The sequence below is a fragment of the Pholis gunnellus genome, assembly GCF_910591455.1.
Source record: "Pholis gunnellus genome assembly, chromosome: 16".
Taxonomy (NCBI): Eukaryota; Metazoa; Chordata; class Actinopteri; order Perciformes; family Pholidae; genus Pholis; species Pholis gunnellus.
The window spans coordinates 8,814,754-8,834,741 of record NC_136543.1 but is presented as its reverse complement, the minus strand read 5'-3'; the positions used below and the strand labels follow the sequence as shown (position 1 = coordinate 8,834,741).

The 19,988-nt window shown below is 42.7% G+C and overlaps 1 protein-coding gene across 2 annotated transcripts in view; it reads right to left on the bottom strand.

The window, feature by feature from the left end:
- The window catches only part of trps1 (trichorhinophalangeal syndrome I), a 108,550-nt gene extending 91,817 nt beyond the window's left edge, over positions 1–16,733 (bottom strand). Inside the window, exon 1 of one of the 2 annotated variants that reach the window (XM_079176016.1) lies at positions 16,265–16,733. The gene's annotated coding sequence lies outside the window, so the exon portion shown is untranslated. Of the gene's footprint in view, positions 1–15,681; positions 15,777–16,264 lie in introns of those variants that run through there. The other variant, XM_079176017.1, reaches the window with a different exon arrangement.
- Between the last annotated feature and the right edge of the window lie 3,255 nt (positions 16,734–19,988).

Sequence of the window (19,988 nt, the reverse complement as noted above, 5' to 3'; positions counted from 1 at the left end):
GTTTTCTTTTTCTTAAAGAGTGAGTGTGACTCTAAATATTTTCCCTGTGGAGCTGTGACTCAGGCTGCTGCTTACTCATTTACTTAAATCGCTCTTTCCCTGCCCCTTCTGTTTTTCTCCTTATGCTCTTTTTTTTCCCCCCTTTTGTTTCTCCACAATGACTTATCTCGTGTTTTTCATTCCCCCCGTCTCTCTGTTTCCCCTCACAGTATCAACTCTCGTTTCCAAATCTAAAGTAACTCTCCGACTAACTAACCCCCGCCGCCCGCATCACGCTGTCTTTCCCATCAATCCACCACTGAGCCCTCTGTCATTTTCATATGCTTCTTCTGTCTGTTTTTCCAACTGTCATTACGGCTGAGATCCGCCGCCTCCTCCTGTGCTCCGACCCCCCCCACCCCCCCCCCTCCCGTGAACGTGTGTGGTCCGGTCCGGCTATAGACCGTTACATTGTCCCAGACAGGTTGGACTGCGCCACTAGCCGGCAGACGAGAGAGGGGGGGGGGGGGGGGGGGGGGGGTGGATGGAGAGCGGGGGTTCCTAGGGAATGTTTGTTTTTCTGTTTCCAATTTGGTCCAGCCCGAGGAACTCCACACTCCGCTCTGTCTCAAACACACCATTCATGACGGCCTGACGTACATGATTACACACAAATACCCACCCACTAACTCTCACTCACACACACACACACACACACGTATGCACATATAGACATGCTGTCTCACTGCTATCAAAATAAACACACACACTCTACATGCACGTTGACAACCATCGATTTCAGTTTCACCATGAAACACAAGCCCTTTAGTTTATCTTTGTTCTCGTGTTTTATTGTTTTCTGATTTGTTGCTGCTAATACCGTTTCAAATGACACGGCGGTCAAACTAATTACGCTGATTTCTTCCTCGTCTTTCAGTGATTTTTTTTTTCCTCTCCGTCACCCGGAAAAATGATCGTCTTTGAAAAGGTCTTTTTTTTTTCGTTCATGCGTCTCGCAGCGTTTTTAGATGTTATGTCGACAGAGTTGAGCTCCATGTTCCACCAATTAGAGCACAGAGAGCACATTGTTTTATACTTAACTCAAGTGTTCCATCTGAAACGGATTACTTTAGTCAGCTTTGTTGTTTGGATTTCAAATACACAATGCCGATCTTCGCGTGTCCATAAAAAAAAAAACTTTATCTTGTGTCAATAAAAACAAAACAGCCAACAGACATTCTTTTCCGGAAGCGTATTGGTTTGTTTTTAAGACGTGGTGTAGTTTTGTTCCATGAGTTACTCATTGGACAGACAGGAAACCACACGGTTATATATTCAAACGCTACATGTGAAAATTAAAAGGTTTATTCAGTCGTTTTGTATTTTAAAGTGTGGTGTTCAAAAGTCTGAGAAATATTTAAGACAGACAGGAAGTCAAATATCACCAACAGACAAAATGGACAAGCAGCTTTTTCTAAACTGTTTTTTAAAAGTCATAAAATTGTGGGTTTACCTCAGACTATTAAAATAAACTGTACAGCAAAGCTCCATGAGAAAAGAACATGATTACACTCGCTCATCGCCACATCTGAAAGTTGTTGTTTTGGGTGTGCCTGCTCTGCTTGTGTTCCAAATACATTAATCAGCTCGGGTTATCAGAAACCAAAAGAACATATGCATATATTTATTGTTAATTAAAACATGTGTAAAAGTTCTTAATTGGTTGTAATAGTTACAGCACAACTATGTTTGCCCTGGATTCACAAAAAGAGAGAAAAAGCTTCAGTAGGTCTCCTTTTTTTCGGTTGACTCATCACTACTGCAATATGGATTTAACATCAAGAAGATGAATAAGAAACAAAACAGCAGGCAAACAAGGGAAGAGGAGGTACGTCTGTTCTTCATTGTTCCACTAAACGCACTATGAAATTAACAGAAGCCTTCAAAAAATGCTCCAAAAATGAGCTTAAAATGTTCTTCATGAGCTAAAAAAAGAGAAAGAAGAAGTGTTGTTTTTGTCCAGTTTTTTGTCCAGTTTTATAAAAGAAGTATCATCTTAAACCTAGGAGGTATAATAGTAACTCCAACGGTGAACCAGATGCCACTTTAAATCAGCGCGTGACAGCTCCTATATAACAGCTTTCTGCCATGTGGGCTAATGAAAGAGAAAAACAGACACAACACTGTCTGCTACCGTGGCTACAAAATGCTAACATGATAGCACCCAGCGGAGGACGCGTCAGAAAACTGACCCCACATGAGCAGATGAGGAGCTGCTGACGTCCGTGTCAAAATATTGTACTGATGGCGGTCTACGGTTACACACAGAGCATGTCACGGCTCCTAATGAGCGCCTCTCGACTGAGGACTCAATTTCAGAGTTCAAAAGTAGAAAGTAGAGCGAAACAGAATTAGTCGTCGGGTTTTAACCGATCTGAGAATTCATCTGCAATAATAAATGTCAATTTCTAAAAGCAAAAAGCCCACGAGCTCGTCCAACAACAGTGCAGACGAGCAGAAACTCCTTTATCGGGTTTGTTGTCATAACAAAATCATGCCGGCGATTTTCCCTCTCTTGTGAACGACGTCAATCAGAAACCTTGATCAACCGGATCTTTTCAGCTGCTGAGGCTGAAGTTGAGGGCGTGGACTGTCTTATTCATTACAACGCCCAGAGCTTTCAGGTTCTGCTCTGACACAGACGCACGTGCAAGTTGCTGACACGTCCTAGATGTGTTCCTCTTCGTGCCTATTAAACCATCGAAGGGAGGGTAAATGTAGGAGTATTATTGGTTGTACCAGATCTGAGGTTCAGATCGTTCACGCAAATATGTCCAAAATGCAGCCAGGCGTTTTTAGAATTATGACTATTAAAAAAAATGTTTTTATTAAGACCATTTTGTGGGTATTTTGCCTTCAGATTTTTCCTGACTGGTTCTCGTCCCCGTGACACCTCATTTAAGAAATCCTGGAATGGCCCCTGATGAGGAGAGAGCGAGGGAGAATGACATGCAACAAAGGTCCCCAGAGAGACTCTGAGCACTAACAACACCACAGAAAACAGAACAGAACCGTTGTGATCACAAATCAAACACTCCCAACAATCGGCTCATATTGGCCGCTCAAAGTTGGCATCTATAACATCTGAAAAGGGGAATTGAAACTATTCTCGCCGTCATGTTAAAAATGAAATCAAGTCCGCCTCTAAAATTGCTGTCATTTTGCAGTTTATCTGCACGTGATTTCAAGCTGGTGAAGTGGAAAGAAAAAGCGACTGCTGCGTGTCAGAAGCTGCCGTTCTTTCAGATTGGTCGACTGCTGCAGCGGCTATTAGAGACACACTAACCAACGCATCCGCCTTCGCCTGCACGGACGGCGTTAATGTCGTCGCCCCCCCCCCCCCCCCCCCCCCCCCCCCCCCCCCTACCCCCCTCCCCCCCCCCCTTGATGTATGTTGGTAGCAGGAAACCCAGCGCTGCATAAATCAACACGGGACTGTTGGTTTTGACCTTGCTCTCCACAGCCAAGACTCTCATACATCAAAAAAATAATGGCGAACAAACTCTGCCTCAGTGGTAGTTGAAGGCGTAATGGAAGGAACTAGTAGCTGCATTAATCAACATGTTGATTGTTGACGCTCACCTCGCTGCCTCCCCCCCCCCCCCCCCCCCCCCCCCCCCCCCCCCCCCCCCCCCAAAAAAAATAAATAAATACGGAAAACAAACCACAGCTCTGCCAGAGACGCACACTTTACACACACATGCATCTCACCAGCCTGCGCGGGTCTGCCAAGCATATCCGATTATTTAAAAAACACACACATCCTCATGCACACACGCACACACCCCTGTGTGTGCGTGTGTGTCATGGTTTGGTTCGTCTCTGTCTGGGTAAGCTCAAACATATTACGTCAGTCACACACACACACACACACACACACACACACACACACACACACACACACACACTTTCCACTCCTGGAGAATCGGACGTTTCCTGCAAGCGGCCGGGCCGACGGGAGAAATGTCTGGACAAACTAAAAGACGTGCACACACACACACACACACACACACACACACACACGTACGTACAGACACACGACGGAACATTTTCAAGCCACAATGTTGACTTTATATTCCTTTCCAGAGCCCTTCTATCTGCACGCCGGCCAAGTGAAGCAGCGTTTCCCTGTTGAACAGTGCCGGGAAAGCGAGGCTGGGAGGTTTCGGGGCCTCAGTGATGTCAATGCAGCGCTGGACTCCATTCAAAAGCTGGATTTTAATCACAATGCGGAGCCAGATACGATCACGCTCTAACAGAGATTCAGCTATAATAAGATTCTTTAATATCTCTCGGTGTTCTCAATCAAAGATACTTTTGCGGTGCTTAAGAGGGACACACTTTTCCTTTGATACGATTCGTAGTCGAAACTACAATACCGATCTGGTGCCTGAAGGCCAAAGCATCCTTCACTTTCCCAAAACTGCAGCAGGGAATGTTTCCAATGATGCATTGCTGAATTGGAAAGGAGGTTGAGAAGCTGATTTAAAAGCCAAAGAGCCATATCCTTCTTAACATAGTGAAGGTTTATTATTCAGATCCCACAAACCATATTTGCATCAATTCAGTGCTAAATACAACGCGAAATATCTGCAAGTATAACTCAGTAACCTCATCGCTCCAGATCGGTTTCAGCCAGGTTGGTTGATGTGCAAAGACTCCCTCGTCCTCAAATTCAATCTATTCAACAGGTTTCCTCCAGAGTCTGGAGGCTGAGTGACTATAATCTTTGTTTTGCTTCACTTTTTCTTTTTTTTTCCTTTTTTACAACCGCCGCTGCTAACTGATCTGCTCAGATCTGTTGCTTCTCACCCCACACGCTGTTTGTCTTCGCTCTCTTTTCTTCCCCCCCCCCCCCCATCTCTCCTCCGTTTTCATCTGAGAAAGTGAACTCCGTTGAAGCCGCCTCACTCTTCGGTATTACTCAGGAGAGACGTGGAACACTTTGCTCCGTAACCCCACATGCGTGCATCATGGTGAAGCTGTGGACCTGTGTGGTGCAATATTGCTGGAACACATCCTGAGAAACACAGCAAGAGGCACTTGTTTTATCTTATCCTTCAAGACATGACTCCAATTTTAAAGCTGCCTTAAGTACCAGGCGAGATAAAGCCAGAGCGTTTCCCTACTTCACAAACTAATCCTGAAAGGATTTTTTATTATTTGAAAAACAAAAACACGAGGAGCGCTCGTTTTTTTTTTAGTTTTTTTTTTATCTCGTCTTGCGACAGACACATCCCTTGATGTTTTATTTAAATCTAGCGAGGACGCACCTCAAGTGTCGGAAAGCACACACTTCTTATGTTCTCCAGAGGTATGACGGTGGTGGACGTCCAAGCGCCTGAAAGAACACAAGACAACAGAGGGAGTGGCCGACTGAGGAGGCTTTTTAGGCGATCTGTTAAGGCACGTCATCTGCCCTAGTTTCTTTAACCTCCTCCCTACCAATGCTCTGCAGGAAACTAAACTGACGTTTTTATAATCTAATCATTTAACTCACTGACTCCTCTAAAAAGAGCCAAAGAGAGAGAGAGAAAGAGAGAGAGAAAGGGAGAGAAAGGGAGAGAAAGGGAGAGGAGAGCAAACGGTGGAAGAGAGATACTCGCAGCTAGGTGAAATCAGCCACTAAAGGAAAAAGGGGAGAGGACAAGTCTGTGTGCAAAGCACTAAAAAGCCCAAAAGCCATGTTGCAGAACAAACGCCATGCCCCCCCACTGTGCTTTTCCACCCAGCTCAACACACACACACACACACACACACACACACACAGGCCCAGAGTAAATTTAACTGTCAGCCGTAAAGTTTTTTGACTATAGCAAGTGATCTTTTGCCCCCTTTCCTCCCCCCTCTTTTCCTCCCCCCACTCCTGTGCCCATGCAAATGAGTTCCTCATCTGTCCATCCATCCTTCCTTCCTTCTTTATTGCCTTTCCTACTCCATTTCCACCTTATTGTTCTTAGCACTTCTTTTCTTAAGTCTATCACAGCCTTGTTTTATGAACTTTCCTCACCCTTTGTCTCGCTTCCTTTCTCCTTCCCTCGCTCCATCCATCCCCGTCTGCGTGTCTCCCCACTCCACAGGCCAACACTGACCATAGGCACCTCTCTTTATCCCCGTTCCTTATCTTCTCCCTCCCCAGAAATGAAAAAAAACAGCCTTTCCCTCTTCCTTGTCCCTCCATCCATTCTTCCTTAAACCCCCCCCCCCCTACAACCCACACACACACACACACACACACACACTTCTGACTGTGGGCCTCTGACACCCACCTTCTCCTCTCCCTCCACAAAAGTCTCAAAGACCCCCAGATGTGCGCCCCCTTAATTTCCATTTCAAAAAAAGAAACACCTCCCTCCCTCCATCATCCGTCTATCCGCGGATCCACTTGATCATACACACAGCAGACACTTCAAAAACACTGCAACACACACACACACACACACACACACACACACACACACACACACACACACAGACACTTCTCAGAAAGTAGACCTCTTTCTTTTTTGTGAGACAAGATTGGAAAAAGAAAAAGTATTTAAATGCTGACCATGACAAATATCACGTAAAGGGATCCTTTTGCTGCACTGATGAACAGTCTATTGTCATAACCAACAGAAGACTTTCAGAGAGGTTTATTTTAAACATGCTGGCCATCAAATAATGTGGTTTTTGAGTTTTTCCCTTAAATAATAATCTGTTTTTGCAATGAGGACCGTGCAATTAATGGGAAAAAAAATGACAGAAACCAAAAATTGTGCCTCTCCAACCGGCCTAATTTCAGCTACGTTGGTTTGTTCAATGAATCTATTTCACCTGAGCCAACAGGTTGTGGCTTACTGCCCAAAGTCAACGATTTCATTTCACAGCAACGTTTATTCCCTACATTATATATATGACAAACACATTAAACTAAACTTGCTGTACCAGGACAAGCTGCTACACCTTTAAATCTGCCGATTAAGCACTCTTAACCGCTGTAAGAGAAGATGAATCCCGGCTTCTTTCAAAGTTGATGTGGTTTGAAGCGAAGCCCTGAGGGCATCAGCTCAAACTGTCTGCAGGGCCGTACCCCCCTAAAGCCCAAAGCTGCTGTACTGCAGGGTTATTTAACAGACTCAGAAAAACCAAAACCCATCCAGCAAAGTACAGGTGACAGTTTGCCGTAACCGACCACATTTTGGGCACAAATGTCAAGCTGGACCAGAGGCAAGTTGGAAAGGTATCTCCCTGAGCTGTCTCTCTGCTATGAGGGCAGCCGGCCGGGATTACACGGATAAAAGAAGCAGAAACAGGCCAGACTGGAGTTACAGCTACTCAACCCACGCTCAATGTGTATTTGACTGTTTCTGCTACAGTCCAAACTGGCCACACAGCCAGGAGCACGCTCAGCAAACCTGCAGAGGCCGGTGTGTGGCTATTCGCTTGAATAAAAAATCATTTAAAAAAGAAAAAGAGCGGTTAGCCGTTTAAATCATAGTTTTAATTTGACGGGACGCCGTAAAAAAAGTCTGCCCCTTATTACACAGACAGACAAAACTCACACACACACACACACACACACACACACACACACACACACGAACGCTCACACGACGCACACACGCATGCAGGCACACAGAGTGAGGACAAAGACTACTTTGAAAAGTTACTCAGCCACCAGATGTTTTAGCCAGATCCCAGACTACAATACTAATGGGGCTGTACGTGTGTGTGTGTGTGTGTGTGTGTGTGTGTGTGTGTGTGTGTGTGTGTGTGTGCTAAAATAGTTTTAAAAGCGGCACAAATGAGTCCCATTCCTCAGCAGGTATGTAGTTATAACTAGGCAACATGTGCGATTTCAGATTTGAAATAAATCGCTTCATATTTCACACCATCACACACACGCAAATACGCGCGTGAAATGTCAGTGTGCATTTACACTTGAAATCAAACCTAATTGCACACTCGGAGCAATTAAAAGCCGCATTTTGACAATGGTTACAGACCAACGGAGCGCCGTCTCCTGCGTCACGCTGAGGATGAGGGAAACAAGAGACTTAGAGATGAAGACACAGAATGAGGGAAAGGAGAAGAAACTGAAAAAGTGAAACGCAAAGCAACACATTCGTCAGCTGAGAAATCAAAGTGTGTGTAATACATGTGTGTGTGCGCGGGTTCTTGGTTTGACTGTTGCCAGAAAAGACAGTTAACCTTCAGTACAGAAATAAACAAATACGGTGAGTCAATTCAATCACAACCGAGCGGCGAATGAGACAAGATTTGACTTCAACGGAAGGAGAGAAGTGCTGATAAGACAGAAAAACATCTACCCAACCACTGCTGAGCGGTCTGGAGATGAACGATCTCCAGTAACGCATGAACATGAGAAGTTGAGCAGTTTAGATTCATTCCTGATAGGCAACGGCAACCGATGTCATATCAATGAAATATATTGAGCTGCAGAGGGTTGAAATAACCTGCGAACAGACAACATCCACCGCTGAAACGCCGCTTTGGTGATCCTGCAAGCTCAGATAAGTAGCTTGAGGGAAGGCGATGTGAAATACAGTTCTTCTGGCCCTCATCTGTCGAACACATTACAACTTGTTGGTGAAATACAAATCTATAACCTGTAAAAGCGGGCGATAGTTAGTTCTGCACTACCAGACGGATGTGTTGTTTCCCGGTGGGGCCATTTTCCAACATGCATAAAATCAAATGACTTGCTTTCATTCGGCATCAATGGACTGTGCCCTCACTTTGAAGTGAGTAAACTTTTTTTTTTCTTTTCTACTTGAGAAAAGTCTCGCTGAATTAGGCAAACAGCACTGGAGGGAAACGGATCAGTAGCCTCTCCATCTGCGTGTTGCACCGCCTTTTCAGCTTCAACACAAAAGAAGCTTACAACATAAATCACATTCAAATTCATGCCACTTGTGTCACTGTCACATTTTCCGTAGATCATTTTTCGCTGTCTGGTCTGCTGGGTGAAAAACTGGAAGAAATTACAGACGGGGGCTGTGCTCGGGAACATACAAAAATATGTATTCACAACACCGCAAGTAGCAGAGCCTTTTTACAGCTGATGTCGCAATCACTCTCTGTATAATCTCTCCTTTATCTCCTCATTATTCTGGACTCTTTGATACACCACGGGAATACAGGAACGATGCACATGTGGTGCGCCTACACTGGCTTTTGAATGGATATATATATATATATAATACATAGATAACAATATCATATATATATATATATATATACATTTACAAAGAAATATCACCACAACTCTTAATTTACTTTCTGACTTCTTACTATAACTTAGAGATATTTTACTACTAGTTTATTCCTCAGAAACACTTTGAAATTCATGCCATGTGTATTTTAACACACTTTTTTTATTTTTTTGTTTGTTTAAAACAAACATTAAGGGTGTTAAAACTCATGTTAAACCTTTCAAATATGAAGACGCATACGTGGCAACGTCATATTGTGACGGAGACGTCCGGATGTTTGTTGTCCCTGTAGTTACTGACAACGAGCAGAGCTTTGCTTAAGACAGCGCGTGTACTCCTGTAAGGTAAACACTGGCACAAAGAAATACATAATCTCTGACAAAACCAGATTCAAGCTGCACGTTCACCGTGACGGATTACCGTTCAAAATGGAGTTGTCTTTTTTCTAGGCTAGCAAAACGAGCTTGAATTTCCTCCTCTGTAAACCGACCCCGTTGGGATTATTGTTAAAGGAAATCAAAGCAAATGACAGCACACTAAAAAAAAAATTAAAAAAAATCCTGCTACCGTGTTCAGACTGATGTAGGAGTTGCAAGTACATTTGGTCGACTCCACAAACCACAACCTCAATAAAATATTGTTGCTATGAGGAAAAAAAAAGAAAAGAGGATTGGAGCTCATTCAAATTCACTGTGCAAAGATTCAAAACTTAAAATGTCCACAATAAATCATCTCAATTGCCCTTTTATGATTTCTGATGCATGTTGTAGCTTAATATTCATCATCAAAAGTTATTAGGCTTTTGTAAATGTCAAACCGTCAAGAGGAAGATTTTATTGACTACCGCCACAACAAGACACAACTCGTGGCTGAATGATCAAAGTCAAATTCCTCCAACAATCCTCTCATATTTGGAATAAACACAAGTCGATTCGCTCACGATCGAGCGAATGAGCGTCGATACATTTTCAATGGGCTCTTGCTTTGTTTGAAAGTTAATTGAACGCAGCCTTTGGAACCAATCGTGCGCCGTGTCTTCCACGAGGTCTAAAGAGACACGAGCGTCGCCCCGGTGACGTCTGGGTGCACAGGAAACGTGCACGAGTACCCCGCTGAGTCAAAGCAGGCAGAACTCGCGACTCATAACACACCACAGCCAGCAGGTTCTCAAAGACGGGGCGAGCTTTCGTGAAACCAGCTCTGGAAGCCAAAGTTGTGTCGATTAAAAAAAAAAAAAAAAAAAAAAACAGCCCACGTCCATTCAGAATCAATGTCATCTGCCGTGTGATTCACAGGTTTGACTGACAGACAGAAAGCTACACGTAGCGAGCAGGTGTTGTTGGGTGCCACCGTTTGGTAGCAGCTTAGTCTCTGTACCACCACAAGACCAAACTGCTGCCCGTGTCATCACCTTCTACTGGGGCCTAAAGCCGCTCAACCGCCGCTTTTATCAGTCTCCACTGTATCGTGACAGAGGGATTATTTACTCAGATCAAAGGGGAGGAAAAATTGTCCCATATTTAGGATTTGTGGGAAAAAAATAAAACTACAAAATGGGGGACGCAAAAAAAAAAAAAAAAAAAAAAGGAATCATTTCACCCTAAACCAAGACCATGTGCTCGTTATCTGAAGCAGGCCGTGTAAAAGACAGGCTTATAAAAGACCAAAGACATTAGAGACAAACTCAAGCCTAAACAAGGCAGTGCTAACCACAGACGCAGAGTCGGGATGACATTTTGGGCATTTAGCAGACACTCTTTTCCAGAGTGACTTCCAGTAACTGCAACAGGAGAGTGGGCTCGGGTCCACGCATCGCCCAAGCGGCTGAAGTAAAGCAATTAAAAAGAAAAAAGGGGGACGAAACAACGTGGCCAGACAGGAAAATAAGATCAGGACAATTGTGTCCTTGAGATACGAGCAAAAACAAGCGACGGTGCGGTGCAGGAGCGCGAGCTACAGGAGCTGTGAGCCAAGAGAGCCAGAAGCCTTGCAAAAAGCTGCTTCTTCTACTTCTTCTTCTTTTTTTTCTTCTTTAAATAAACTATCCGTGACAAATGGATGTTTTCCTTTATCTGAACTGCAGGCAGGGTTGAGATGAATAACGGCTGATTGCTCTAATACTGCTGATGCTAATCTTTCCCTGCTTATTGGAAACAGCGAGTTAAGACGGTTGACGTTCGGAAATAAATGGGAGTAGCGACTCCACATGAGGAGAAATACCCTGAAGTCCTTCCGATCTTCTTAAGTTTAAACACTACAGAACCCGCTGATCTGATGAGCCCAGAAGTAATAACCACAGGAGCTTAATGGTGAGGTAAAGGAGACGTTCGGCAAACGTCAGCTGTGAACACTTGTGCTGGATTATTGGAGCAAAGTGCTCCATTCAATTACCCGACACGTCAAAACACACAAAAGGAGAAAGCCCTTCATTAAAAGAGTGAAATCTAAGTTTTAAACAATTGCTTCAGTCACAACTAATGAATTCCTTTATTGTCTTAACAACACAAAAGTGTTCAGCTCAACTGATTTTAGGAGGGCCGTTATCTCCTCAGATCAGCGAGACAGCTGTTTATCACTTGCACTCGCTCATCTGTGGCGAGCAACAGGTCGGTGAACGGGGTTTGTTTGCAGGCGAGCCGATATGCCATCTTGCACACGGAAAATACCAGAGCACAGAACAGCAATAATAAGCAGAGATTAACGGAGATCAGCCCTTTGTTACCTCGCGTCGGACGTTATGAGAAGCTGAAACGGGACACAAGACTCTGGAGGAGGGACACGCGTCAGTCCGGACCAGAAGGAGCGAGACAGCAGCAGCGCCTGAGGTTACTGCAGGAGTTATTACTTGAAATCTCTTCACTAATGAAAGACTTTAGCAGGTAACGTGAGGCAAATAAAATACATCACCTCTTACAAAACTCCTACAGTATCAGGTAGAGGTTTGGCATGAGTTGTATGAACTTCTATCAATCCTGTAAACTTTTTTTTTTTCCTGTTGATGTCTGAGTTTTTTTTAATCTATTTTAGGTGAGGTAATTCATTTTTTCTGTGTAATATTCACGTCTCTACAACTTCTCCGGGTCTTGACCCACCATTTAAAAGAATGTCGTTTCCATATTTATGTCGTATACGCTGTTTAGCTCCTTTATTCTCATGCTTTCCTTGTCAATAATTACAGCTGGGCGATACGGACAGAATCTGCTCGATGACAATGTGTATCACGATGCAGCATGTTTTCTGATAATTCAATTAATTAAATAAATAGTCTGTATGAAATGACAACATAGCTATAGCTTATTTTTGTATACTCTGTGAGAATTAAATACTTGACAGTTGAAAAGTACGGAGTATTTTATCCTGTAAATAGGAACTGTTTGGAGTGATATTATAGAAAATAAATAAATACGTTTTTCCAGCTACACACCGACTATGTTTACATACATGCACACAAATACAGAGCAATTGGATGAAGTTTTATTTAACTTTTGTTCAGAGAAACGTGAGTCAGTGTGTGCTTGTTATTATGAATTTAGACTCATGAAATTGTGCATCACTATATAGGATTTCATCACAATCCAATCCAATGAAAGACATTAAATGGAGCGTATTGAAGTGTCGCTCAGCCCTCCCTATAATGTCAAATTGCAGATAAACTTTGCCCTTTTTCCAAATACACCGATATCCCCAAAAAGTGTCTAAACAAAAAGCAAACTCTTTTCTACCTTGATAATTATCCATTACGATGACTATCATCACGAGTTTGAAGGAAACCACATTGCCTAACAAACGTGTCTCTTTCTATCCAAACACCTTCGTGACCGTGATGCTTTGGAGGGCAGTAAAAATCAGTCAGATGTCCACCAATGAAAGCGCTTCAGTTCTCCCCAGAGAAGCCGTCTGGACCGGGGCGAGAATGTTCTTCTACAAACCGGGCCTTCTTCCCCCCCCTTTGAAACGCGGCGCCGCCGCTTTGAAAACCACCGAAGACAAATGCGCGGCAGCCCACTAAATCCCTACAGTTGTTCCTCGTGTCTTACAGAGCATCAAACCGTCAATAAAACACAAGGAGAGACATTCCAGCTAGTGGAACGGGACATCTCTTGACTTCCCTAACTCCATGTGCTCTCCCTCTCTAAACTCTCTCTCTTCCCAGTTCCACCGCAGAGACTTCACATATTGCAGCCATATGAGTAAGCCATGGCTGTCTCCACGGCGCACACACACACACACACACACACACACACATGCATACAAGAAAAGGCGCTGTGCTCTCTCCCACTCTGTCTCACACACACACACACACACATATACGGGAAAGAGTTTTACAAGCAGAGGTTCTCTTTAGGAAGTCGTCAACTGTTTTTGACGTTTAATAGCAGCTACGAACAAGGCCGTGAGACACAATAATATCCAGTGTCTGGAAAGAAGGACTTTTTTAAAAGGCTATAGAACGAGATTGATACATCGCTTGATCACCGTTTTTTAAAAGAAGCTTGTTAAATGTTTGCAAAAAGTTTAACAAAGCAATATACATTACACGGATAGCTGCGGGTATGAGAACATGCAGCCACTCAAAGTTAAGAGAGACGGATACCAGCGAGGCTGGTATCCGTCTCTTAGGGGGGAAAGAACAACACACAAGTTGGACACGAGAGGACAACGAAGCAAAGGACATATTTACAACTAAGTTTAAAGTCGACGTCAGTTATAAACACTTACTTACAAAGTGCCTTGAGATGCCATTGTGAGTGTCAAACTCCTCGATTCAAGTCATACGTGTCAGCTTGGCAAAAGAAAATATTTTAAAAGTAGAAAAACTTGATTACATCTGTAGGAATTTGTGGAACTATATTTTTTTAAAAAGGCACCATTAAGCGAGCACATGTTACAACACGGTTTGAAAAGGTTACACACGGAACTGTACGTGACACAAATGTACCGAGCTTCAACTGAGTCGGGAATATTCAGAGCTTCTACTCGGAAACAAGTTCTTGACAAAGTTTGTGTTACTTTGTAAAGTCTTTTATGTTTAATAAAAAACAACCATTTGTCGAAATCCTAGATCTCACAGACGATGCGTGGCTTACACTGCTCATTATCCTAAACAAACACTTGTATATAAGCCTTCAAATTAGATGCGTGTTCGTACGCCGCTGGTAAAAACTGCAAAAACAAACTGAAACATAAAAGTTTCACGAATCATTTTTGCTGATTTCTAGTTTTCCTCAAGTGATCCTCACAGCTTTAGAGATGTGTGTGTGTGTGTGTGTGTGTGTGTGTGTGGCCGAGAGCACAAAACTTTCAAAAGTTGTCACAGAATCTATTACAACTTTTTGAGGGAATATCTGAAGCCAGAACTGTGAGTGTTTAAGATTATCAATTTAAAACAGCATTATAAACGTGCTTCAAAAAGTCGACGTAGCATTTCATAAAGCCGTGAAGATGAAGATGCAGACAGACATGCTTCATATATTTAAAAAAAAAAAAAAAGGGGGACCATAGGAACCTCTAGATAAAACCCCCACTGTGTGGGTCCGAGTAAAGTTCCACGGGCCGAGGTTATCTGTTGAATTAAAGTCGGGGTCCCCACAGAAGCAGGGCTTCAGGGGGCCAGAGCTGCAGGGCTGTGGAGGACTGTGTGGAAGGCTTCCTCGCAGTGTGTGCCTCATTGTGCTGCTTCACATGCTCTGCTCTCCCCACACAGTTGTCATGCCTACCCCGGCTCCCTTATCTCAAAGGAACATCACGGTTTCTTACGACAGGAGGAGGAGGAGGAGGAGGAGGGGGGGGGGGGGTCAACTTTATAAAAAAAAAGTTGAGTGGAAATGCAACTCGTGAAAAGTTACAACAACAACAACAAACAAAACTAAATATAAGCGCGATGTTTGAGGTGATAAGTACTCTGTGTTGATAAGAGAGGGTGTTTTTGAGAAGCTTTTTTTTTTTACGACATTTCACATCCACCATGCGCCCTCGAGCTTACTAACAATGAAAGAGGTGCAAAAAACAGCGCCATATCGGCTGTAAAAACCACTTGACAAACGCGATCTCTTTCATCTCGAGTGTCACTGCCTTTTCCCACGTTCAAAACTTTGCAACGCGTCTTAACTTTTACTGTTCATCTTTCTGCACAAATCTTATTTTCTCCTGCGACGTGCGTCATTCGCAATGGACCCAGAAGTCTGAACTTGAGTTATCATCCAGCTTTGCAAGGCGGAATAGTAATGGGGAGAAGAACAAACAAAACAAAACAAAAAAAGTTATCAATGAAAACAAAAACAACAAAAAAAAAGTAACACTAGTAACACTATACGAGCTAGTATGCGGTGACAAAATCACGCGACCGGCTTCTATCTAAGCAAGTCAGGATGATCGTGAATTAAACACCCTAAAAAAAACAACAAAAAGAAGAAACAAAACTTACCAAAAGAAACTCACAAACCTACTAAAGTCACTCCACGTCCCCTTGTCGCTGACTTCAAACTCAGTCTTAAACCAAAAAGCAGTAGCCCGGGTCCCAAAGTAGCCCCCCACTTTGTATTAGTGTGGCGTTCGGGTGTCCTAACCTAAATGTAAGTTGCCATGTGAATTCAAAGCTGCTCTCTTTTCCTCTCTCTCATTCAGCGGATCCCTTCTTTCCTTACCGACGCTGCTCAGGCCGTTAGTTACATAAGACGCAAACCGACTGCTGCCCGTCGTAAAAAAGAAAAAAAAAAAAAAAGAAAAGAAAAAAAAAAAAACACACTCACGGCTAACAGCGATATTTTGTCTCCTTTAAAAAAACGCAGCGTTTGAGAGCCCCGGTTTCCCTTTTAAGACGAACACAATTCCATCTTCCCCACTTGTCCGAGAGCATGCATTTCGCCATCTACAACTCCGACCGTGCATCGCCGATGTGTATATATATAATTTTTTTTTGTTTACAATGCCACTGCACCAACTAGTAGAGAGGGCTGTATGCATGGTGTGCATTTGTGTTTGGTCGTGTTTCTTTTGGTGCTGCTTACCTGTTGATCAAAAATAAGCATTAGCCTCTTTTTCTCTCAGTGTGTGTCTCTCTTTCAGCAGCCTGTTAAGATGGTGGCTGGCTGGCTGGTTGGCTGGCTGGTTCGTCTCTTTGTGGGGTTTTTGTTTGTTGATGATGTCGGACGGGGTGACAGTGTCTTGGCTGTCTCTCTCTCTCTCTCTCTCTCTCTTTTTTTTCTTTGGTCTGAGAGGGAGAGAGAGAGATAGTTAAGGCTTCGCGGCAAGTAGCACGTTAAACTAGGCTGATACCGACTGATTAGTGAGATTGTCTCTGGTATGATATTCCGATGTGATAGTTTGTTATTATAGCCGCTCAGAGCCCGGATTTGCTGGCCACAGCAAACCAAAGCGGAGCAGCTCGTTATCTGGGTTTTTTTCTTTTTTGTTCTGTTTTTTTTTGTTCAGACTAGTGTTATCGCTTTGCTGTGACAGGACCTCTGCCTGTCTCTCTGTACGCTGTGGGCATTACGTCAGAGGAGGAAGACACAGCAGCTCTATTAATATCAAGAAGCCACCCGAAGACTGACTCTTAAAGTGACACGCACTGTAAAGCGCACTTATTTACGCAGTTGATACTAAACCAAATCAATTACGCCACTAAAATAGAGGACACGGACTCTTAAAGCGATACTGACTGTAATCTCGCGTATTCACGCAGTTCTGAAACAAATCGACCAGGACTACTCAAACAAAGTCAAGAAGACCAGGTTTAAGTGAAACACGCTGTAATGTATATTTTTACGCAGTTAACACTAAACCAAATCAACTACTATAATAATTTAACAACACCGATCGTCTTAAAGTGACACACACTGTTATTGAACCTATTTATACAAATAATAGTAAACCAAAAAAATGTGACAGAAAATGTTATTAATATAATTAACATAGAAAGTACTTGTAATTGAGAGTTGACTAAACTGACATGCATTGAAGTTGTAATTGTTCTCACCAACATAAATTGTCTCTCCTTCAGGCTTAATGTTCATGAAAAGCATAATATATTAAATGTATATAAGTATTAAATAAAACACACTGACTGTCTATTACCACTGGTGGAAGTAGTACTGACATCTAACCAACAGCAATGTTAAAATGTGAATATATATATATATATATATATATATATATATATATAATACAAATAGTCCATTACAAATAAAGCCCTGCTTTCAAAAGTATATAAGTATCAGCAGCAAAATGTAATTGAATATCTCAACTAAAGGAAGCATTCAAAAGAATAGCCCCTTCAGATAGTTGAATGATAAGTGATTACAATTCTGATTCATACTAAACATATCCTTGTGGCAACTAGTTTAAGCTGAATGGGAAAAGTTATTTTCCTGAATTGACTACATTAGACATTCATTTCACCATCTAAACTTTACAGTTTGCGGTACAGTTTATTTGCTCTACAGCTCTTGGATAGTTTTACTGATAGAACAAATACACATAAAAAAGTTCTTAATGTCAAAAGAATGACAATAAAACAGCATTGCATTCTGAAGTTAGACTCCTGCCTCATCTATTGGTCTACAACGAGGTTTAGAACGCAACAAGGATAACGTCAAATCATGAATAACATCAAAATGAGCTGTAACATTACCTCTACTGTATCTACAGAGCATCACAGTAGATGCACTAGCTGCCCAAGACAAGGTAGATTTTCGTTTCACATATCTGATGGAGATTTTGATCGTGTCGGCCCAGGTGTCATTTGCCCTCAGGGAGAGGTAGTGATACCAGATAAGAGTTATTAATATGTATGAACATCTGATCTTGCAGCGTAGAGGAGAAACCACATCAAATTTGTTTAAGATTAACACATTTCACACAATAATCAGATCGCCCAAGTTTTACAATTAAGCTACAGGTGTTATACAACGATATAGTAAGATATTTGCATATGGTTCCTTTTGTAGATTCATTAAACGGTCTCAAGCTCTGCAAAGAGAGAACAACACATTCTTAACATTAGGTAATATATTCCAACAGAAATTGTGTGCAGTAGTCAAAGTAAATCAAATATCAATTTAAGTTAGAAGACAAACACAACGTACTAGGTGTCAAAGATAGAACAAAGGGAGGCAGGCAGCATATAGCCTCTTGTTAAGATGCAGTGGTTGCACCTGAGGAGGGCGTTTCTGAGCTGGGCTTTCTGTTGAAAAATCAAAGAATTGACGCCCTATGTCTTTTCCTAACCACTTTTCCTTGGACCTCCAGTGGAAAACGTCATGAAACGCTGAGGAAAGTTGTGAAGAAAGAATTCAACAGGACTTCAAAAGACAACCGCGGCGCTCAGAGAATCCGACTGCACTATTAACAACACATCGAACATGAGTACAGTGAGAGACTTGATGCTGTGCAGTGAAGGATTCCTGTCCGCACTAGAGTCACACCACCTAAAAAGGATGTTTTTAATTTATCCATATTAAACAGCAACAGCGTCGCATTCAAATGAATGTTCTTGTTGGCTTTATTTCATATTCAGTCAGGCCTTTAGACTTTTGTTATGGTGGCCGTAATGCAAAAATAATCACAGACGAGTTTACAGAAATGGAGTGTGTGGGGGGAGGGATGACATAAATAATGAATATGCCCTTGTTAGCCTGGTATGGAAACCAGGCTGTGGGCTGAGCCTCTCACCCCTTCCCTTCACAGTCCTTCTCCCATTGCCCCACGGGGAGGAAGGGACTCTGAACTATTCCGTTTCTTTTTCAAAACACTGCCCTTCAAAAGCCAAAGGTGCGAATTTTTTTTGCTAACAAAGGCAATACCGCAGCCTCCAGGCATACAGTCTGCTGAATCCACCACCTCCTGAGTGGTGTGCAGGCTTTGGACTGGCCACAGAGGAAAAAGTCACATTGAAGAAATAATACACCTGCCACAAGTCTTCCACATATACGTCCCCTGGGATTTATTTCGGAAGTGTCCCATTGTCTTGCCTTCCTCCGTTATTTTCTTCAACTGTTTCTTGAAGACGTAGCTTGTTTACCCCTGTCCCATAGTATCCTCTTCTCATTGGAAACTAATATTGTCCTGTTGGTAAAGAAAATCTTCATCGTTTGTCTCCTGCACTCAACAACAGGGGGTGTAGGTAATAATATAGCGCAGCAATACTGCTTGTGATGACACATCTACCTGTGATGACACCCACAAAACTTTCTTTTTGTTTCACGTTGTCACTGTCATCACTGTGCTGTTTGAAGAATATTGTCACAGCCCTCTTTTTTTTCCGCTTCTCCTCAATGTGGTGTCTGAAATATATGGCATTTCCTGCTGTTTTCAAGGTATATTTGTCACATCCCTCCCAGCTCTCTCTCTCTCTCCTGGATCTGCTGGCTCTGTCTATGGCTATCATCTCTTCATATAGGGGGGGCTGTTAAGGGAGCAGACTAGAAAGCAGCAGGTTGACAATATCAGCCTTCTGTGTGGTCACACAGTCAAATAGTCAAAATGGCAACAAGGAATTGTGTCCCTCCTCCTGCTCCGTCTTTATTACTTCTTAGTTAGGGGCGCACTGATCTGGTCCACTTCATCCAATACTTTCCTTGAGGAGTGGATCGGGTAACGGCCAGATGTGACAATTTGTGTTTGTGTTTCCCTTTGCATACGTTTTAAAAATCACAAGCTCCCCATAATAAGATTAATAAAACCAACACATTATTTTGAAAGTTAAAATTGAGTTGGAAAAGCGAGAGGATT